At 41.6% G+C, this 24,520-nt stretch overlaps 1 long non-coding RNA gene across 1 annotated transcript; it reads right to left on the bottom strand.

Moving 5' to 3' along the window:
• Positions 1-719: 719 nt before the first annotated feature.
• LOC148307226 (uncharacterized) lies at positions 720-14,118 on the bottom strand. Its single transcript, XR_015837887.1, has 3 exons — positions 13,925-14,118; positions 13,742-13,800; positions 720-1,972 (listed from the first exon to the last, which is right to left on the bottom strand). It is a non-coding gene; the product is annotated as an uncharacterized LOC148307226 (long non-coding RNA).
• Positions 14,119-24,520: the final 10,402 nt, after the last annotated feature.

Consider the following 24,520-nt stretch of genomic DNA (forward strand, 5'->3'; position numbering starts at 1 on the left):
AGCTACGAGAAATCTTTTTCCAACAGTGTCTAAAATATGTTTTGGTGCGCCAACATTTATTTCCTAAAAATATTAATAGATCTAGCCAAAGAATGAATAATTTACTCTAGATCCCTTTTTGCAAATCCAGACTCGCACAAAGACACTCATTTTTCATAGCTCCAAAACTGTTTAATTCATTCCACAAAGACTATGTGTTAGACATACATTACCTAAGTTTGTTTCAATTTAAAATTTTGCTTAAATTATTTATTAAAAAAACAGATCCTTCTTCTTTTAAACGTATAACTCATAAAGTACATATTTGCTAACTCTTTTCATATTCATCTTGCACTTTAAATCTAATTTTATATCTGATATCTATTGTACAATATTCTTGCCAGTGCCCTTTTATTATAAACCAAAATATAAAAAATTAAAAATAAAAACATTGAGTTACGGTGAAGTTTGTCAAAGAAATGTAATCTGAAGCGGGCGATATTAGATGGCATGGGAAGAATGATAATATTTTGTATTATAGTGACATCTATTCGCTACACAGCGAAGCAAACGTGAAATTAGACATTTAAAATGGGTTTTTGTATATGAAGTTGAAGATAACCGAATGCACAAACATGTGCTAAGAATGAAGGGTTGCGGAGTGATGCTCCACACGGTACTATTGCCCCACTCTGATATCTACTTCAGTTGCACATTACATTTCTCAATTCCTAAAATTATTTTTATAAATTATACACACTCTACAATTTACTAATACAAATATAATGTAAGACCTCCTTCATTAAAAAAATATGTTATTCAATTAAGAAATTAGTGCTAAATAGAAAAAATTAATTAGGATAGGAATTGCCTGTAGGACATAGCGAGTTGACTGGAATTTTACACTAAAATTGAAATTATAGAAACTTTAAACACAAAAAAGGTCTAGACACACATGCTGATCATTAGCACAAAAGCACGCTATTATTAAGTCGTTGGATTTTCGAGCAAGCTACCTGCAGTGCGAGTGGGAGGAGCACGCTCTGAGAACTCTGAACAGGTTTGCTTATGAGCACGCTAGTATCGATGTACATAAACGAGCGTGCTCATTTTGGGAAAATGTATACTGCGCGCTCGCCTTAAGCAAGCTCATAAGCACGTGTATCTGTACCTTAATTCAACTCACATTTAGACACTAGCCAAAGTAGGTGTGGAATAAGCGGTGTTGTATAATGGTGGGAACTGACCTCCACATTTCGTGGCAACGTAACGTCGTAATATCACTCGCAACGAGCATCCAAAACTATGGTAACGTGTTACGTTACAACCAAATGACTCAGGTCAGTCCCTACCATGAGCCGTAGCTAGGGTGCACTGGATTTCCTTATTCAAAACAACATTAGATGCAATCGTCGGTTCGGTGTCTTCAAGTCAGGGTGAGTGGTGGTCTGCCGGATCCGTGCGGCCACATCCCTAGGCTGGCAGGGGGCGGGCAGGAGTGGTACGCACTTGACGTGTATGGTTGTGCCTTTCTGCACTGCTTCAGTTCAATACCCGCAATGTATTCCACCCTGCGTTGGTACTTGCCCAAGTATGCGGCATCATCTTGCCCGCAATTGCAGCGGATCGCCGGCTCTTCTCGCACTCAGTGCCGCGAGGCATGTTGGCGCCGGTAGCTCCGCGCGCCGTGTGTGGTGGATCTCCACAATGCGACCCCAAGCGGTCCTCCCGATCACCTTCATAAGCTCTGGCGTAGAAAATCCTCCTCGATTTCGGCAGTCGTTAACTCTCAATGAATTGTCTTCTTCGTCCTCTGGTCTTCCATGGCGTATGTTTGGAATTCGAGGCTATATTGGCTGTTGGATATCAAGGGGCGGTTCAATGGAAGAAAGTCCCGCGGCAGCAGGATTACCTTGGTTTAGCTCGGCTGCCAGCACCGACAGGTCCGGAGCGGTGCGAGGTCGCCGCACACTGCACTATCCCCAACTCTGTCCTGAAACGGATACATTCACCCTTCAGTACACTGCACAGCCATACAATAATAGAAATAAATGAACATATGCTATTATTATAAACGTGAGGCTAAAAAGGTCTGTTGATAGTATAAAATAGGTTGGCGCAATACTGCTACCTCCTCAATAATTGGGGGGTAGCTACCGTAGGTAATAATTACAAAAGATAGACGTTTCCGGAATAACCTATCTGAAATCCAGTTGTAAAATGTATGTAACCGACGTGTTACCCGATGTTTGCAGATCGGGGCCCGTCGCGTCTACCGCAGCTAGGTTTTGCCGTTATATGCGGCAAGCCGCTCTCCACAGCCCAGTCCGGTCGGTAGCAACTACCGAACAATATCCACTGGCCCTGAAAAGGGCCTCTGACTTGGTATCGGTCTAACGGATACCAGACTGAGGTATGGGAAGCAGGATCACGGAGAGATCGCACTGACTCGTGTGTTTGAACGTACTCACTAGCCCTGAAAAGGGCTTTCCAACGGTCCGTTGTTGGTGCAGTGAGACGGCGAGTCAGGCCAAGTCCAGCGGCGAAGTCTCGAGGCGAAGGAGCGTTACGGCGAGTAAATAAAAGACCAACATGGTTTTCACACACTGATTTATACTGGGTAAGTACATTTATCTAATGGTAAATGTGCCGTTACCCAGTACTTTTCCACACAACGCGACCGCGCTCCCCGCCTTCCCTTCCGGGTGAGCGGAGCTCAGTCGGCGCGCCCACACTGTACGGGCCACATCACAACATATGCTAGAGTAAATACATAATACATGGCTAGCCTAACTCTAGTTTCTATGCATCTACAACTATCACGAGGGCTGTTTCTTTGTCGTGGCAAACAGCCCTTACAATTCTCTCATAAAAATGACATGATACAAAAATGGCATGATATATGAATACGTTCTATTATTAGCTTAATCTTATCACGGAGGGCCGAATGTCTGTGACACATTGCTCACTCCTTTCAAGAATGTCATAAATCAAAAATCATCAATTTCCAGTTGTGCATGTTTTCAAAATGCTTAGTAAATGTACTATATCCCAGCAAAAGAGGCATATTTTTAACTTAATATTTACCCGCTACAGGGCGGAAAGTGTTGTTGTTGCATTTTGAAGAAAAGGTATTGTTTAATTATTTTTTTGAATGAACTAAATATTTTTCAAATGGAGAAAAAACCTTCAGGTTTTTCCTAAAAAGATCTGTTGCACAGTAAAAAGTTCAATAAGTGGCTTGATATTTATTTTGAATTCATTGTATTATATTTTTAAACTTTAAAAACGTTCTCCTGAAAAATCAAGTTTTTTGATTAATGACGTTCTTGAAAGGAGTGAGCGACGTGAGTTAAAAATATTGAAACATGATCTGAAATTCCCCTTGCAACTTTTATTTGAGTGATATTTTACATATCAACGTATTAGCACAGTTTGTTACTCACTCAGCGGGCAAAAACCAGCGGGAAATAAACTAAACCCAAATTTTACAAAAACTGCTATATTCTCTTAAGTATTGATTATTTGTTGATAAATAACGAATTCACACTTACAATATATTGTTCCACGGTATCGTGTCTTTTTGGAGAACAGTTTTTTTTTAACCTTCCCCTTCCAGTGCTAAAAGAAAACGCGCGTCCCAGTGTTGGGTAATCACTACACAATAAAAAATTGGCAATTTTAAATCGGAAAAATACGGACATTCATAGGTAATCGGCTGTCCAAACTCAAAACACAGAAAGGGACATTTTTGTTGCAGTATTTTTTTTTTGCATTTTTGGACTAAATAGATTCTACTTTACTTTACTGCTGAAAACATTACAAAAATCATCTGGCAACGCTGACGAAAGAAGCATCTGGTTGCAACTCCGAGAGACTGCCGAGTGCCGCTAGTGGGGCTAGCCGCTAACCGGAGGAAGACAGAACATTGAGCTCCTCACACTTACACAGTGCAAGTGTGCAAGAGTGTGATTCGAATATAGTGTCGCGCTTCCCGCCCAACGCGCTGTTTATACGCGAATTTGTTTCCGATATTCACAAAACACCGAATTTTGAGAAAGCGTTATATTTTTGCGCTAATCGCGAAAAACGTCCGCTATAGGTTAGAGTCTATTGTTCGATGCGCCCGACTACAATGTGTAATATATTTAAAATATATGATGATTTTTATTCCGACTAAAATTAGGTGTCTGAAATGGTTCCGTGGGATATATGCTTCCCACCACGATCATCTCTTTACCCAGAGTATTTTTTTAAATATCTTTATTTTACATTCATATCATAAAATGGCTTCTTAATAATTACAGGTAAGTAATTTGAAATAATTATAAAGAATAAAATTTGCCCACCAAAGGGTTAAATAATGAAAGTACTCAGTGATAATCTCATGTTTAGAAGGCTTCAATAATAAATTCCCGCACAACTATTATTCCAATATCTGGATAAAGTATGTATGATGCTAATAAAATCACCTGTGTGCGGGGAACGTTGCAAAATGTACACTTATAACTTGTCTTTGTGCACTGGACATACTCGATACTGTCTTTGTGGGTGTTTTATTTACATCAATGAATTATCACACGAGATAAAAGACAGATATAATTTGGGAATTATCCTTGTCAACAAAATCATTTCATTGATGAAAAGATGGGTTGTAATTTGAGAGTTATTATTGCCTACCATTAAGATAAGGCAGACTGTAATTTGAGAATATTTATGGCCTACGGAAATAATTTCATTGGAATAAGAAGAGACAGGTTGTAATTAAAGAATTCTCATTGCTAACATAAAAATCATTTCACTGACTCATTGACTAATTACTAATTACTCAACCTGACCCAGCTGTGCATGAATATGTGTGTATGTAAAATAAACAATGGCTTATCATATTTTTTTATTTATATGTGCGTAATTTGAAACGTATTGGAAGTGTTGACATAAAAAACTATGAAATGAGTTGAAGTACCTGACCCGCCTTTAAAGTCATGTACGCGACGCGGCGACTAGGCAATCGCGCCGCAGCACAAAGTACTGTAGATGCCGCAGGTGCTGGCGTCAGCGCAGAGCGGCCGGGCAAGTCTCAGTCCGCGGCCGCGCTCGACGGTGAATCTACCCGCGTAGAGATCCACCGAAAGCCCAGAGATCCCTTGCGATCGCCGGCGAAGGCGGTACGTATCACCGGCAGTCGCAACCTGCACGCAGCAGGCAACCGGGTCGTAAGTCCGGTATCGCTCCGTCGGGTCGTCGCGGCGGCTCCGTCGTCGTCCAGTCCGGGTGCAGTCAGCTCCAAAGTAAATCCGAGTCCAAGTCCAGGGGGTAGCGGCGGTCGAATGTTCCTGAGGGGCGATGAGTCCGGGCGGGCAGCGAAGTCGGGAAGAAGCGGGGCGGAGAGAAGAAAACGCAGCAGTAGTCGGTCGAAATCTGATTTATTAAGCTGAATGTAGCCCTATATATACCCGCTCTGGGTGCCTCGCCGTAGCGCCGCCCGGCCGTGCCTGACCAATCGCGGAGGGGGGTATGTCCGCCAATCACGGCGTAGAGGGAGCGAGGGCATTCGCGTACCGTCTCCCTCTAGCACGTATAAGGACATCCCCACTCCGCTACTTCGGCGCAGTCGAGCGCGCACCACAGAGCAGTATACAGTTTACAATTTATTCAGTCTATAATAATCTTAAAAATAGCTTAATCTAACCTAGAGCTATTTCTCTCCTCGGTATGGGCAAAGACCACCCCCGAAAGCGACACATTTCAGTCTTTATTGAGGGGGTAGTACATTGCTAACACATACCGAGGTCCCTAAGCTAATTAATTCTATTTCTAAGTCTACATTTTCTTTACGTCGGCTACACTCCCCCCTGCCGAGGAGGCATCCTTGCGCCGACGTCGTCTCCCAGCAGCAATACGGCGAGCTTGATGGCGGGTCTCGTGTATGTTCCGGCGGCTGTCTGGACCCTGGCGCTCCTCACTTGTCCGTCCTTCCCCGGGGTGACTGCTATGACGCGCCCCCGCGGCCATTCGTTCCGCGGCAGGGCTGCGTCCGTGATCACCACGATGTCGCCGACCCTAATAGGTGCGGCAGCCTGTTGCCACTTTCGCCTCTGTTGTAGCGTCGGAAGATACTCCCGCATCCATCTCTTCCAGAAAGCATCCGCTAGCTTCTGTGCCACGCGCCATTGCTTCTTCAGGCATATTCCCGGCGGTACGCCTCTGTAGTCCGCCAAATGCGGTTGGGCCCCGCTCGACCCGATGAGGAAGTGCATCGGTGTCAGAGGGGCGGCGTCTCGGCTATCCAGCGAAACATGTGTCAGGGGGCGAGTATTAACTGTATACTCGGCCTCCGCTATCGCCGTCATTAGCGTCTCCTCCCGAGGGTACTGTTCTTTAAGTATTGCCATCAGCGCCCTCTTTACTGACCGGACGAGCCGTTCCCAGGCTCCCCCCATATGAGGTGCCGATGGCGGATTGAACACCCACTCGATTCCCCTCTTCGTGGCCTCGTTTTGGAGCTCGGGATCCTCAGCCATTCCTCTCATGGCGTCCGCGAGCTCCTTGTCAGCTCCCCTGAAGTTAGTGCCGTTGTCCGAGTATATGGTACTAGGGTGCCCCCTGCGAGCGGCCATCCTTCTCAGCGCCTGTATCGTCGAGTCGGTGCTCAGTGACGGTGTGACTTCTATGTGCACCGCCCGCGTCACCATACACGTAAACAGGGCCCCGTACCGTTTCTCACGTCGCCTTCCGATCGTGACGTGTACGGGCCCGAACATGTCCACCCCGCAATGGGTGAACGGCCTGACGTGATGATCCAGGCGGCCGGCTGGCAATTGTCCCATGAGCGGCGGCTGCGGTCGCGCTTTCTGCATCCTACAGAAGCGACACTCGTAGATTACTTTCCTCACATTGGTCCGCAGTCGGGTGATGAAAAACTGTTGTCTAATCTCGCCGAGTGTTCGCTCCGTGCTTGCGTGCAGTCGCGACTCATGGTAGTGCCGGATCATCAATCGGGTGTATGCGTGTGCGCCGTCTAATATTACTGGCGCCTTCATGGGCTCGCTCACAGCGGGCGCTTTGGTTATGCGCGTCCCCATTCGCAGGACGCTTTCGTTATCTAGGAACGGGGTCAGCCCTATCAAGCGGCTCCCCCGCGGGAGGCACTCCCCCCGTCTGATTGCAGCTATCTCGGCTTGGTAGCTGTCTTCTTGGCATATCCTTATCCATGCCCTTTCTGATTCCTCGAGCTCCTGGACCGTGAGCGTAGCGCTCCCCGGACTCCTTTTTCGGCACCGATTTACAAACCGCAGTACCCACGCCGTAGTCCGGATTAGACGTCTCCACGACGAAAACCGTAATTCGTCGGGGAGCATTGTCATAACGATAGCGCTGTCCGCGCACTTAAGCTCCACTTCTGATTGAGATGCTGCCGTCGTCACCTTGAGCGGCGGCCATTCATCCCTTCCTCTTCTAATAAATTCTGGCCCGCTGAACCATACACCGGTCGGCGATATGTCCGGTATCTCGCCGTCTCGTGTCCCGAGATCAGCCGGGTTCTGTTTCCCTGGAACCCACCGCCACTCACGAGCCTTCGTGAGCTCATCTATCTCCCCCAGGCGGTGGGCCACAAACGGCGTGTAGATGCGGGAATCGCTCCGGACCCAGCACAGCACCGTCATGGAGTCCGTCCAATAGAATGTTTCCCGCAGTTGTACGCCGCATTCCTTCTTGATGGTTGCTGCTAGCCGCGCAGCTATAAGCGCGGCCTGCAATTCCAGGCGTGGAATTGACAGCGCCCGTAACGGGCTCACCCGACACTTGCTGGCCACAAATGTCGCCCTTTTCCCGGCGGCGGTGTCCTCTACGATATACGCAACGGCGCAGCTAGCTTGTTCCGATGCGTCGGAAAACACGTGCAGCTCTACCTGCTGGCCCTTGCTCGCCACGCGCCGCGGGATGGCGCACTCGGTCTCGCGCAGTATGTTCATCCAAGTGCGCCACTTATCTGCCTGTTCTATGCTTATCTCCTCGTCCCACCCTATGTGGGATCGCCAGATATCTTGCAGTAGAATCCGTGGGCGTATCGTCAAACACCCGACGAACCCGAGCGGGTCGAATATGCTCATGACCTCGCTCAGGATTTTCCTTTTCGTTGGCCTCCCGGCCGGGACCTCCCGTGACGCCGCAAACTTGAAGCGGAACTCGTCAGTCACCGGGTCCCATTTTATCCCCAGAACTCTCTCAGTCGTCGAGGTTCCGCTGATAATGTCTCGCGCGCACTTGCCCCTCAATTCCTCGGGGATTGTTTCTAGGACTGCGGGATCGTTACTCGCCCAGTTCGCGAGGGTAAACCCGCCCCGCTGTAGAAGTTCGCAGACCTCTCTGCGCAATCGAATCGCATCTGTCGTGCGATCCACAGCATCCATGTAGTCGTCCATGTAGAACTTTCGAAGCACGGCATCTCTGGCGGCGGGCATGTCCTGCCCGTGGTCTTCCGCGACCCGGTTCCGCACATATTGGGCGCTGCTCGGGGAACATGCAGCGCCAAACGTCATAGACGTCATAACCATCTCCCGAATTTCCTCGTCGGGATTATTTCGCCAGAGGAACAGCTGCGCCCGCTGGTCCTCCTTCCTTATCTTTATTTGGAGAAACATCTCCCTTATGTCCGCCGCCAGCGCGACCTTCCCCTCGCGAAATCGCATGATATTCCCCACAAGCGATGAGAGGAGATCCGGTCCATTGGCCAACATGCCATTCAATGAGGCCCCGTTACAAAAGCTGGCGGCGTCGAACACAATACGTAATTTGTCGGGCTTGTTTACGTTTGTTACTGCGAAGTGGGGGAGGTACCATCGCCCACTCGAAGTGTCCTCTATTTCGGCCGTTGCCAATTCCCGCGCGTACCCCTTGGCGAGATATTCTTCAATCTTCCTTCGGTAGGCCCCGGCGAATTGACTATCCTTTCTGAACTTTTTCTCCAAGCTTGAGAAGCGGTTCAGCGCGATACGGCGATTGTTTTCCAAACAAGGCCCGCCTTCCTTCCATAGAAGCCCCGTCTCGTACCGCCCTTCAGGTAGGAAACGGGTCGTAGCCTTCATGACCTCTATGGCTTGCGCCTCCTGGCGCGATATTTTCGCTGCAGCGCATATTCCCAGCGCATCCACAGCATAGTTCCGCTGGACTAGCTCTTCCAGCCTCTGGTCCGCACTTAACGCCATCAGTGTATTGACGCAAGTCTGGCGGAATCGCCCCCCATGAACGACCGTTCCCAGGGCCGTCTCGGAGGCGATGTAGTTCCCGCAATTACGCGCCTCTCTTGACACAATAAGTGAGGCGTTGTCCTGGCCGATCAGTAATTGCGGGCGCACATGCTGCACCCTACCATCTATACTAGCCACCGGTTGTGGCGGTAGATGCAGCTTCCGAATCGTGTTTGCACGGAGCGAGAATTGTCCCTTCGCAGTCCCGCGCACCTCCAGTGTCACCTTCCTCGAAGTTGCATCGGTAACGCACATCCCGCCAGCACCGTGAATCCTCAATCCTCGGGCACCCCCTGGTTCCGCGATGTCGTTGGCAATCTTCGAGTCCAGCAGTGTTATGGTTGATCCCTCGTCGAGCAATGCATAGACGTCCGCTTCTCCGCGCGGACCGCTTAGGGTGACGGGGATCACCTTCAGGAGCACTGGCTCCTCACGAGCGTGCGTGCTCGTAACCAAGTTGTAGACTCAGGAACTGTGTCCGGAGTCGATGTTCCTTTCGCTCGTACTCGCGGCTTGTCTCTCGTCCGCGAGTGGTCTAGCGCCCCCGGTGCCGGCAGCAGCGGGCGAATCCCGGCGGGCGCTGCTATCTGGCGCTCTTATGTCTGAGTCGGATCGAGCTTCGCGCACTTCGGCTCGATCCCTCGTATGAAGTGTTTTGTGGTGCGTTCGGCGGCACCCATCGACGCCGCACTTCCTCGTATTTTTGCAACTCACATACCGGTGAGTATTCGCTAGACACGCGTAGCACAGATTTTTCCGTCGCACTATGTTCCATCTCTCTGTGACACTACACTCTAGATACTCCTGGCAAGATTGCAACCAGTGGCTCTGTCCGCACAAAACACATGACACGACACTATTCACATTTTTCTCCACAGAAATCACTGTATGCACCTGCTCCCGCTTGTGAGGCTTCTCGCGCTGTCTGTCTTTTCCGCTATATACGTGCGGCTCTATACCGCCGCCTATCATTGCCGATTCCGTCATGTCTTCCAAAAACAGCGCGAAATCCTTCGCGGTGGGCCTTGTGGGGTCTCCCCTTCTGCTATACCACCATAGAAACTTCATACACAGCGGCAACTTGCTCACTAGCTCGCTTAGCAGCTGAGGCGTCGACATGTAGTCCCCGCCGAAGCTTTCCAAGGTCGCTATCGCGTTCCGAACTGCACTCGATAGGTCCACTAATGCCTGCGTCGATCCGTCGTTCTGTATGCAGCGGAGTCTTCTCACCTTTTCCAGTAGAGATGACACAACGATGTCCGGCTGACCGTAGTGAAGTTCTAACGTCTTCATTATGACGCCTACTTGGCTCGGGTCCACGAGTAATGATGATACCGATTCTCTAGCTCGTCCCTTCAATGCGCGTTGTAGACGCAGGAGGTTCTCCGGATCCGAAAGGCAGCACATCTCCGTCGACTGAGTGTACTGCGATTTGAACGTGGCCCATTCCTGCGGCTCTCCGGCGAAGACGGGTAAATCCTTGGCAGTGGACTGGCGCGCGATCAAAGCGCCGACCCTGCTGACGTCTTCTGGGACTGAAGCCGGGCTCCTTCCTTGCGAAGCCTCTAATAGTACCGCCATCCTCGATAATACTGTCATGATGTTGTCCATGTCTGTTGTACGCGCCGCGGGCTCGGGATTCGCGTCCGCGGCTGCTCTCGACGTCTCGTAGTGTAGCGCGGAGATTTCGAACTTGCGTTCTTAGCCTTTGGACGGTGTCCTCTGACGAATCCGATTCGACAGAGTCTCCTTCCATTGGCGGTTCTTCTCTGGGTGGTGTGCCTCCTCTCCCTGAGCGAAGCGATGGGGTTCTCGAAGTCATCTCTAGGCGCTCTGCGGTGAAGATCCGGCTCGAAGGACCAACTTGTACGCGACGCGGCGACTAGGCAATCGCGCCGCAGCACAAAGTACTGTAGATGCCGCAGGTGCTGGCGTCAGCGCAGAGCGGCCGGGCAAGTCTCAGTCCGCGGCCGCGCTCGACGGTGAATCTACCCGCGTAGAGATCCACCGAAAGCCCAGAGATCCCTTGCGATCGCCGGCGAAGGCGGTACGTAGCACCGGCAGTCGCAACCTGCACGCAGCAGGCAACCGGGTCGTAAGTCCGGTATCGCTCCGTCGGGTCGTCGCGGCGGCTCCGTCGTCGTCCAGTCCGGGTGCAGTCAGCTCCAAAGTAAATCCGAGTCCAAGTCCAGGGGGTAGCGGCGGTCGAATGTTCCTGAGGGGCGATGAGTCCGGGCGGGCAGCGAAGTCGGGAAGAAGCGGGGCGGAGAGAAGAAAACGCAGCGGTAGTCGGTCGAAATCTCATTTATTATGACGAATATTCCCCTATATATACCCGCTCTGGGTGCCTCGCCGTAGCGCCGCCCGGCCGTGCCTGACCAATCGCGGAGGGGGGTATGTCCGCCAATCACGGCGTAGAGGGAGCGAGGGCATTCGCGTACCGTCTCCCTCTAGCACGTATAAGGACATCCCCACTCCGCTACTTCGGCGCAGTCGAGCGCGCACCACAGAGCAGTATACAGTTTACAATTTATTCAGTCTATAATAATCTTAAAAATAGCTTAATCTAACCTAGAGCTATTTCTCTCCTCGGTATGGGCAAAGACCACCCCCGAAAGCGACACATTTCAGTCTTTATTGAGGGGGTAGTACATTGCTAACACATACCGAGGTCCCTAAGCTAATTAATTCTATTTCTAAGTCTACATTTTCTTTACGTCGGCTACAAGTCAGTTGGCGTGAAAGGTATTAGTAGTACCGCCCGCTCCGCAGATAAACACCAGTCAGGCGAGCGGGCAAGACTATCCTAACTAACTACAGGTCAAATCTCAGTATTACGAACTTCAGGGGACCAAAAAAATATTTCGCTATAGTGAAAATTTGTTACACTGGATGTATTTGATTTTCAAACTGTGAGACTTTATTCCAAAAAAGAAATTTATAAGCAAAGAAAAGTGAATTAAAAAACAAGTTCAAATAGGTTTTTTTAATTTTTTATTACAAAAATCTGATTTTTTTTTTAACTTCTCAATGTTTTAAAATTAATTATAACATCATTTTAAACATTTGAAAAAAGTTCGTTATTCTGAGATAGGCTTCGCTACATTGAATTTTAGTTCAGTGCATTTTATATGAAAGTTTTCCCGGGACGAATTGCTGATTCGTTATACTGGAAATTTCGTTATTTCGGTATTCGCTACAAAGAGATTTGACCAGTACACAGACGCTCGACTGCGAAACTAGCGTCGCGGGTTCGATTCCCGCCAATTGCAAAATGAATCCAAGAAAGATTTATTTTCGATCGGCCTGGGTGTTTGTGATGTATTTTTCAAAATGAATTCGAGAATTTGAAAATAAATATTTTGATTAAATTTATGCCCAAAATTAGTTTTATTTGGTTCCGTACTAAATTATATTCGTAATTTCTAATAATAATAATAAATCCCTTACCGCACCCCGATGGTGCATAGGGCACTGCTTCATATAAACGCAGTGTTATCTCGATCGATTACACATGAAGGAAAGGTGATCAGCCCTCCACTTAAGGTACCAGTCCAGTGTAATATTGAATAAATATTAGAGTGAAAAAATCACTTATATTTATTAAACCCCCCTGGGAATCGAACCCGGGACCTCCAGAACGGTAGGCGAGCGTGCTGACCATTACACTACGGAGGCGGACGTAATTTCTAAAACCCGTAAAATGTTTATGTAAGAAATAGCGGACTTTAAATGAATATTTACACCATTTTGGGCAATTCCGTGTTTATTTTTCAATAAAAATTAAAAACATTTTCACTGTATTTAAAATAAATTTTAATTGCATTATGAACAAAAATTTATCTCGAAATATGAACTCAAGAAAAATCCCAGAATCATTTTGTGGTTTTTGGAGCTAATCGCCACGTTTTGTATTTAAAGATAATTACTTAGTTGCATTTTGTTAAAAATTCTATCTATTATGATGTTGACTTAAAATACAGTTATAAAATTAAATACAGAAATTATTTGAATTCAGTAAAAATAAAAATGTATACAGCCACGGCTTCATGCGCATGCGACATGCTCCGTGGTAGTAGCGGGTAGCTGCGCGCGAAAATGATCAAAACTATCAATAACTTGAAAATTCTCATACAAAACTTACGGCACATAATCCTATTGCTATGCCTATTTTGATTAATGTATAAAATATAAAAACCCGACGAAAAACGCCCAAAAGGCGATTTCTATACTGGGTCTGGTCAGAGCAACCACCGCTGGGCGCTTTTTGTTCGAGGGCATCGGGCTTTAGGTGTTAATAAAAAAATAAATTTAAAACAAATGAATTGATTTTGTAAATTAAAAATAATAATTAAAAATATCCGTGAAAAAAGATGGCGGAATGCTAGTTCCACGGCGTTACATGAAATAAAAAGCCATAAAAATGCACATCTCAAAATAATATATGCGAAGACGAATTATGACACCGTTAATAAAGCTGAATTAATTTAAGTATAAATTATAGTACATACCCTAGTATCAGCTTCCTTTATGTAGATGCATTCCCGGATTGCTTCTTTCCGTGGAATGTCTGTAAACAATTTGTTTCAATTTAGTTGCAAATCTTCGAAAATTCATGTATCTTCGAAAACACACATATGTAAGTTACAATGTAGAAAAGATTTACTGTAGGATCAGAACGGTAGGATACTTACAACAATATATTAGTGACGCCACGTGGAGCTCCAACAACGCGGCACTATCTGCCGTACCAGTGTCGCACACCGCCAGTAAAAATATGCAAATAATACACAAAGAACTAAACGAACGCAATTGTCTTAATTTCAGCTCGAATCCCATGAGAATCTTAACTTAAAAGAACGAGAAACACCGTGAATCCACAATGCGGACGCCGGCCACCATTAATTGAAAGGAAAAGAACCGGAAGTTGAAAATCACGCTAGCATCTCAAAAAAATAAAATATATCCTTTTTGGTTGTGCTCATTTATCTATTGGAAGTTTATCGATCGATCGATTGGGTAGGTAGGTAGGTAATATCGCAAAAATCGTGGCAAGCGTCAAATTGAAGGGTATTTTCTCTTCAAACCATTATCCGCACCCTAATGGTGCATAGGGCACTGCTTTATATAAACGCAGTGTTATCTTGATCGTAAAAACATTTTTTTTTGTTTTTTTTTTTAATTTACATACATTATATATATTTATTTAAAGAACAATTTTAAACATTTTTAAAATATTTTTTGCAGATACCCACCAAGCCACCTTGTGTATCTTATCAGTGTAGTTCTTTTTACACTTTTTTTTGTTTTTATCCATTTTACCTAATATACATACAAAAAAGGGAAAAAATTAAGAATACAAACTATTTTACAATTTTTATAGAATAAACTATTGATCATTTACCCATTCCTTTATTTTGCATTTGTTCCATATTTTATTTAGACCTCTAACCTCCGTCATGAAGGAAAGGTGATCAGCCCTCCGCTTCAGTTACCAGTCCAGGGAATTATTGAATAAATATTACATTGAAAAAATCAGTTACATTTATTTGATCCTTCCTTGGGAATCGAACCCGGTACCTCCAGAACGTAAGTCGAGCGTGCTGACCATTAAACTACGGAGGTGGACGCAATGGGTATTTAAGTGAAATATAAAGTTTAATTTCAGTAAATGGGGTATAACGACTCTTGGAACTTTATTTCTTCTCTTTTTTGTTTCCTATGTCATAAAGATCAGTGCTCCTTCACACCCGTCATTTGTATTCCATTAAATATCTATATACATACCACTTATAGGCCCAAAAATAAGGATTGATCACTTGCTATCATTTATAATTAATTAATGCATTAACACTTCATCGGATCGAGACCCATTGCACCGTTTAGGTGCGGATAAGATTCTAATAGTAAAAAAGAAGTAATAATAATAATAATATTGAAACTCATTTCAACAAGATGGCAAATGTTTTTGCGTAAAAATTTTCATTTAAAAATGACATAAAATTATTGTAACTTTTAACTTGAAGAGTAAACCAACGCACAAAAAGGAAAAGGCTTTAAAACTTATAACATTTCGATATTTCTTGGACGTTAGGTAATTCCAAAAAAAAACATTATGAAAATATCGACATAATAATCGATAATTCTCGTTTATCCAAGCAAGCACTTTCTCTTTGGCCATTTTGAGTACATCGTTTTTTGCGAAAGTCTGGTAAAATTTTCACGGTGTAAAAAGGGCCGAAGAGAGAGCAGCGTCAACGGGGGACTTAGAAAATTTTCGACCGTCTGGTACTATGTATTGAATATTGGTAATATTCAACTTATCAATGATTCAATATTTAGTTTTATACATTGTTTTTTTTTATATGTCTGTTACTTGTGTCGAGTAAAATCGATTACAAAGTGTTTTACGTAAAATTAATTTTAAAAAATGTTCATACTTTGCTGGTGTCCACTAGAATAGCAAACACTGATCGTGAAGGCACGGCGAATGCATGTAGTGTACTAGTATATACCATAGTTCGTAGACGTTGAAATTTGATGTGTACTTCGGGTTTTGATGATAAATGTACGCGAGTTAGCAGCTGTGGTAACCGCGATGTCTTAATTTGGGTAATTAAAGGTAATCATTATCATCAACATTAGGTTTGTTATTTTTTATGTTTTTCATCTAGAATTTCCAGGCCATCTTGATAGGATTTTCTGTTATTATACTATATCTACCTGTGTTAATTATTATTAATTATTCGTACGACAAGCAGATATGAAAACTAATCGGGACTGTAATTTCAAAACGTATTTTATAATAATAACCAGATAAAGGATTGTACGAGTAAGAAAAAAATATAAATAAAACACTTTTTGTACCACTTAATTTGACTAGTTTCGGAAGGTACAGATGCTTTCAAATATGCGTTCGAATATTTTTTAAATACTCAAACTCGTAGATGGAAACATCTGTAGCTTCCGAAACTAGTCATAATAATATAATACACAGTGGTAATAAACAAATGTTTTATTATTAATTTATTCACGTTTTATGTCAAAGTGATTGCCGAAACAATAAACAACTAACGAACAAGAATAATGATTATTTTCAAATAATTTTCAAAATAAAATACAAACAGTCAATTGATGTTTGCTTCTAGTATCGTAAATGTGTGTGGATATGTAGGTATTTGCATTAAAATATGAATAAAAAACGATGTTGAATTATTTATTTTATTATTTTGTTCTACCATATTAAGCGATAATTTATGTTGATAATATTGTTCGTCCTACCTAAAATTCTTTTAATTTTATTTTATTGGTACCTTTCCTTCCATGTATGTATATACGTTTGTATCAATATAATCTTTGGTTGTGTGTTTTGAATTCGATCAATCGGGTTGGTCGAGACAATCGATCAGATTATATTTGGTTACAAACAGATACACTCAATAGCTTTATTTTGTAATTTTTTTGCATGCTTCGGTTGGATATTCTGCGGATACTCTCCAATACTTTCGTATAATTTTTGAATACTTACTTTCTCAGCTGTCACCGCGGGGGCGGCGGGCGCCTTTTCTTCGCGGGCTCCGTCTGAATTCAATTTGGACTCGGACTCTTTCTTGTAAGTTTAACAATTGTTTATATGTAATTGATTAATATTATTGCTAATTGTGTGATAAGTTATCAGAGAAAAACGCGTTGTATTACGCGTAATTGATCAGTGTACAATATGTTACCACTGGAAAATAATTCTTATTTAAATTATCATTTATGTTATTCTCACATTATATCGTATATGCTGCCGTAATTACAATAATTGCTGTAATTACTAAGCGTATGAGGGATTATCTACGTCGTCATCCAATCGGAGAAATGAGTGGTTTGATAAAAATACTTTGTATTATTGTAACATCTTGTGTCTAGCGTTAATGAACTCAAAATGTTCAATTTGGGATTATAATTTCACGATGAACTATGAAACGATTCAAAATTTTGCTTTGATTAGTATTTTGCGTTTTTTTTTTACATATTCCGTAGTTTAGTATCGGTGTTAGATTAATTTATTTTCATGTAGGTATGAAGTTTAATACTCGCACTATTATATTGACAACAATACTTCTGCTAACATAGAATCATAGAATTGTTTAAAATCCCGCCTTTAGCGAGATAGCGAGTGCTTTTGCCTAGAATTTTCATTAGTGAATTACAAGAAATTATAGTAATTTATATATTAAATCGCTGACTCCTTTCAACATCACATATAAAAAAAACTTGATTTTTCAGGAGATCTTTTTTAAAGTTTAAAAATATAATAAAATGTATTAAAAGTAAATATCAAGCCACTTATTAAACCTTTAACTGTGTAACAGATCTTTTTAGGTAAAACCTGAAGGTTTTTTCTCCATTTGAAAAATAATAAAACGATACCTTTTCTTCGAAAGAAAAATTGTCACAATTTTGAGATTTGTCACAACAATGTGAGCAGTCCACTTGTAACCATGTTATGTTAAAAAAAATAGTTTTTTAACTAATGATGGCAGCCGTTACAATATTGAATTTTATTGAGAGATTTTAGAAAGTGAACTGTGGATCGGCAAAGCGAATTTTACAACAGAATTGATTTTTCTATTCCATTTTATTCCGAACTTAACAAGTTTTTGCAGATTATGTTAAATAAGGTCGTTAATATTTTTAATTTTACCAATTGGATATATTTTCTAAAAACTTTCTTTTTTAAACATAACGTGGTTTGCAAGTGGACTACCCATGTGTTTTTTAACAATAAAATAAAATTTAGTAGACTCGAAAAATCAGTGTTTGATTATAAAATTTCGCTCACTCCTTTCAACAACGTCATAAATAAAAAATTGACAATTTTCAGTTCTGCATGTTTTCGGAATCCCCAGAAAATGTACTATATCCCAGCAAAAGCGGCATATTTTTAACTTCATATTTACCCGCTACAGGGCAGAAAGTGTTGTTTTTACATTTTGAAGAAAAGGTATTGTTTAATTATTTCTTTAAATATACTAAATATTTTTCAAATGGAGAAAAAAAACCTTCAGGTTTTACCTGAAAAGATCTGTTGCACAGTAAAAAGTTTAGTAAGTGGCTTGATATTTATTTTTAATACATTGTATTATATTTTTAAACTTTAAAAACGTTCTCCTGAAAAGTTTTTTTATTTATGACGTTCTTGAAAGGAGTGAGTGATTTATTTGATGAATTTATTGGTCGTGGGTTCTTCAAAAAATATTTATCTTTTGGTTTGGGTGTCTTTGCAAATTAAAAATTGACTATTGATGTAGTAGCATTCATGAAAAAAAAATAAAAAAATAAACCCCTATCCGCACTCCAATGGTGCATAGGGCACTGGGTCATATAAACGCAGTGTTATCTTGATCGTTTACACATGAAGGAAAGGTGATCAGCCCTCCGCTTCAGGTACCAGTCCAGGGTAATATTGAATAAATATGACAGTGAAAAAATCACTTATATTTATTTTACCCCCCTTGGGAATTGAACCCGGGACCTCCAGAACGGTAGCCGAGCGTGCTGACCATTACACTACGGAGGCGGACAAAATTCAGCATTCATGAAAGAGTTAAATTTTGCAAATTGTGGGTTGGATGGTTGCTGCATTACGTAGTCCAACTGTGCGTTGGTTGAGTATTTTCAAATTGATTGATTCTCGTTGATGTTGCCACTGCGATAATTCACTCCGCCGTGTTGGTATTCGTAGTTTTGGGTTGTAATAGTCTCCATCTGTTTTGCAGAATACGAGGTCCGACGCAGGAGTACCTTGAACTCCCACCTGCACAAGTGGATAGCGCTGCTCGCCACCTTCACACGTGAGTGTAACAATAAGTTGTATTTCAAAGTTTGGTGACACAAAACGACAATAACAAAATTGATTAAATGTAGGTATTATTTTTTGACATCTCATCAAAGATGAAGAAGAATATGGAAGTCTGGGCATTTACAGGGCTGATGACCGTCATAGGCTTGTTTAAGTGATCACTTTACACACATGTAACGTTCACCAATTCTACCCATTATTGACAACCACACTACTCAAATTCTTGGAAGCTCTATATATATGAAGAAATTCAGAAACATTGTTCTTGAATCACTATTCAAGAACAATGAACCTGAATTGACCTTCGGATCTCACATACTGATATAAGAGTTTCTGCTCAATAAAAAGCTTCTTATCATCTCACCAATAGATGTCTCTAGTGAAGTTCTAGTGATTCAATAACAATGTTTCCAAATTGGTTCTTATTACAGAGTTCTTCTTGTTATTATTCTGAGTTATTCTTATTATTATTTTTAGTACAGAAAACCAAAATTAAAGTTATTTTGAAAAAAAAAATATATATCCAACAAAATTATTATTTAAAAAATTTCAAGTCCCAAATATAGAAACCATTTATAAAAAAACTGCAATTTTTCAAATACTAAAGGGTGACAATTATTTAAATCAAAAAATTATCATCGAGATTATCAAACGATTTTTCTACTCCAAAATGCAACACCAAGCAATTTCAGCAAAACTTAAAATATTTGGCAATCAAACATTTCAATAAACTCTCTAAAGAAATAAAAAAATAGATGAAATAAAAATACTTAAGAAAAAAATTAAAGCTTTAGACTTGAAAAAACTTTAAACACCTTTAAATCTTGAAAAAATATACAAAAAAAAAGACTATTATACCTTTTATTATTTAACATTAAACCACGAGTGTAAGTCCCTCTCCAAGCACAAGAGCACAGTCTCTTTTATGGAGAGGCACAGCGAATCGGAAATATAAAAGTTCTCCATATGCATAAATGATTCAAATGTATTATGTTATAAAGAAAAATGTAAATACATTAAATAAATAAAAAAAAAAATATAGAACTTCCAAGAATTTGAGTAGTGTGGTTTGTCAATAAAAGGTAGAATTGGTAAATGTTACATATGTGTAAAGTGATCACTTAAACCAGCCTATGACGGTCGTCAGCCTCGTAAATGCCCAGTATTTGGACACACTCAAAATGTTGTAAATAAATGTAGGTAGTTATTTAGGTAGGTAGGTAGGTCTGCCTCCGTAGTGCAATGGTCAGCAAGCTCGGCTACTGTTCTGGAGGTCTCGGATTCGATTCCTGGGGGAGGTCAAATAAATTAAAGTAATTTTTTCACTCTAATATTTATTCAATATTACCTGGGACTGGTACCTGTAGCGGAGGGCTGATCGCCTTTCCTTCATGGGTTAGCGATCAAGATAACACTTTGTTTATATGAAGTTATTTATTGTTTCGGCATTCACTTTGTAGTAAGACATGATTAAATGATAAATAAAATACTTGTTTTTTTATCACTTGAGTATCATATTGCTACGGCTAGTTTCGGGAGCTACAGATGCTTCCATCTTGCAAACAGTTTCATTTGTTGTTCTACAATGAAACATGTAGACATTGTAGAGATTTATTTAAAACATATTACATACATACGTCACATATATAATATAATATTCCCGATGAGTAATTTCCATTTTTCATTTTGAGATCTCGTTTCTATTTTTCTATGCATCATACATTTTTTTAATTTTATCTATGCATCATAAATTTTTCACTCAAGACAAGAGTGTTTAACCAATGCGTTCTACCTGTCCTAACCTATGGCGCGGAAACAATGACTCTGACCAAGCAATCCTCCCATAAGATGCAAGTTGCACAGAGGAGCATGGAGCGAATTATGCTTGGAATAACATTAAGAGACAAAAAAAGGAAGGATTGGATCCCACGCCAGACACAGGTCTGTGACGTGGTAGAGCGAATTGCTTGGCTGAAGTGGAAATGGGCCGGTCACATAGCCAGAATGACCGACGACAGATGGACGAAACGCGTTCTGGTGTGGAGACCGAGGAACCAGAGGCCTCAAGGACGTCCACCGATGAGATGGGTGGACGACATCAGGAAGTTTGTTGGAAGACAGTGGATGGGGACGGCGCAGGATCGGGAGGAGTGGAGGCGGAAGGGGGAGGCCTTTGTCCAGCAGTGGACCTCAACGGGCTGATATGATGATGTGGATGTGTTGAGCCGAAACACTTACATGTTAATACAATATGGGGTTTACAAATAAAGAATAAAGGTTTTGTTTTTAATTACCAGATTTTATACATTGCAAGATAAAATACAATAAAAAGGTACAATAAATACTGATACGCAGTTAAAAGATTTATCAATAATTTAATACGTATTTATTTATTTGTTTTCCTCACACATTGCAGAAAACGAACACATAAGTGTGAGACACACGAGATGGAGCTACTCACACCACTTCTGTGTGTGACTACACACACCTCACTGGCAACATACGAGTTGCGGCAACATACGACGGAGCTGCACATATTACTGGCAACATACGTAACATGGGGGAGGTCACACATATAACTGGTAAATATTGTTTTCTAACCATTTTATGACCGCAAATAAATTACAGCACAATCAGTCCAAATATTTCTTAAAACAATAAAAGTAGTTTTAATCTTTTTTTTTGTTGCCAATACTTAAATTTGTGTATTTTGAAATACACAAAAAAGGACAACACACACTTTTCAGTAATTTACATATTGTAATAATACAGTCAAACTTGGTTATAACGAGGATGAAGGAACTTGTATGAATTTGCTCGTTATAACCGTTACACATTATATCCGAGAATAGGTAATTATAAACATACCTATCACATGAAGAATGTTCTCTGGAATGGTCACATAACACAATTTGTCGCAATTGAAACTGAATTCATACAATTAACTCGTGATGAACAATCGACACAAGTCCGTGATGTTCTTTTTAAATGGAGATAAAAATTCAACGTTGACACTGAGAATGATGAAAATTTTTAAACAAATAGTTTTCACAAATAGTTTCCACCTTTTCACGAATTGAGAGACACTTTGTATTATTGGCAGACGTGTTGATAATATAAGGGACTGTTTTTGATTGACCCGCTCTGGAATTGATATGACATTCCGCACCTCGTAATTTTTATTACGCATTGTCCATAGTAAACATAGAACATACAACTATGGAACAACATAAAAAATCCCCGAAACAAGCGTGATATTCATAAACTAAAAAAATAAGTTGTTCATTGTAAGGAAGTGCTGAGCTTACTGACTTCACAAAGCATCAATGTCGTACATGCAATTTTAACCATATGTGCGGATATTTGTTTGAAGTTGTTGGCAAAACACCAATTAGGTACTTGGTATCTCAACTATTGTCATAAACGTAATCCGATCCCGGCGGCACGGGTCTAGTTATCTGCCTTGTCGGATTTTATTGCTTAGGGTCGAAAAAATTGACACATTAACAGATTGATGACCATCCAGATAACATACTTCATTTTTTTTATTTATATAAATTTATTTAAATCACAATTTATACATATTTAGAACTATTTTTTTTTTGCAGAGACCCACTAAGCCATCTTGTGTGTCTTGTCGGTGGAGTTCTTTTTTAATACATTTTTTATTGTTTTTAACGATTTTAACCTAATATAGACACAAAAAAGAGAAAAACATTAAGAATATAAACATTTTACAATTTTCATAAAATTAACTCTCGATCATGATAATGATATTTTTAAAAAAATACCTTTTCTCGGATATAACGAGAAACAGTTATAAAGAGCAAATTCAGTCGGTCCCTTCATCCTCGTTATAACCGAGTTCGACTGTATTTATTGGTCGGTTGGAAGATTTTGATTTTTAGGAATAAGCTCACCAATGTACTTATTTATTTTCTCTACACGAAGTTTAAATAAATAAATAAAAAATCAAAAGGATATCTGCTCAATAAAAGCTTTCTCAATCCAACATAGGTGGCTCTAGTGAACTCACATGTACAGTGTCATGAGATTAATGATGTAGGAGTTGACACACTACCAAAAATTTGAGAAATGTGGTCGTTAATCATGGGTAGAATGGAGAATGTTGCACGTGTGTAAAGTGATCACATAACCGGCCTATGACATGTCATAAGCCCTGTAAATACCCAGACTTCCATTCTTCGTTATCTATGTTGAGATACACCTTTTAATCACCTAATGACGTTGCTAACATGTACATAGACATATTAGCAAGCTAATATATATTTTTGAACCCTCTGGGAATGAAACCTTGGACCTTGGGTACGGTAGTGAAATACGCTAACCATTACACTACAGAGGCGGACATCAACTACTTGAATTTACATTTAATGGAACTTGCCGGGGCAGAGTAGATCTAGAACACGGCTCCTGAACATTGCGATAAATATTTTTATTCTTTCGTTAATGGATTCGGCAGTCACTTTTTGGTAAAATATATATTTTTTTAAATTAAAGTTTTGCATAGTAAATACCACTATTTCTTAAAATCCACTGTGACACGTGTTTCGATGCATTTCGCATTATTTTCAAACACTGTATGTGAAGCTTAGTCTTAATTTTTAAATTGAAAGCTAATGTCGAAGAGGGGGTAGGAGCTGTTTCTTATTTTTATTCTCCTCAGAGTCTCGTACGAGCTCGCGGTAGTATTTCAGGGAATCGTACGTATCAGTATGTTACATGAGAGACTTGTCTCATTTCAGGGCGGGAGCAGCTGTCAGGCCGGACACTGCGCGCGAGCAGGACGGCACGTCTGGAGCAGCCGTCCCACTCGCACAGACAACCGCTCGACCACTACCGCTAAAGTCACCACATTTTCACCATTTATTGTAATGTACAAAGCATCGGAGGAGGCTATTTTGAAAAATGCTTTTTGCTTTTCAAATGCCTCATTTCTCTTACAGACTGTTCAGATGATTTTATTTGTATTTTTTTAATTATTGTGTTTAAGTTACAATTTGATGCATAAGTGTTACAGACGTTTCCGGAGTGTCTCTTTGTCTGCAAATGAAATTTGCTACCTCTAGATTGTCACTCGCTGTTCACTGAGGTCGTAATTCCCACGAGAAGTCAGTACTCTCTAAGAGCTGTTACCGGTAACACCTCTCGAAAATTACGCCGTAGGGTGATCAATCCGAAATCGAAATCCAGCCATAATCCAATACTGATTTAATATTTCTCTGACCCTCTATTTATATCCATTTGTCATTGTGCGACCGACTAATCGCGTTGTAGAGGGAGAGAGCGCCTCGACCTTTCCCCGCGACCAACAGTTTCGGGGCAGGTTTGGGTCTGCGACGACTACCGGGTCGTCCTTCTGAATTGGGGGCGCGGGTTCGCGCCACTTCCTCTGTTGTGCCAGCGTCGGGAGATACTC

The sequence above is a fragment of the Brachycentrus maculatus genome, unplaced genomic scaffold (genome assembly GCF_059751285.1).
Source record: "Brachycentrus maculatus isolate JH-2025_06_01 unplaced genomic scaffold, ASM5975128v1 h1tg000203l, whole genome shotgun sequence".
Classification (NCBI taxonomy): Eukaryota; Metazoa; Arthropoda; class Insecta; order Trichoptera; family Brachycentridae; genus Brachycentrus; species Brachycentrus maculatus.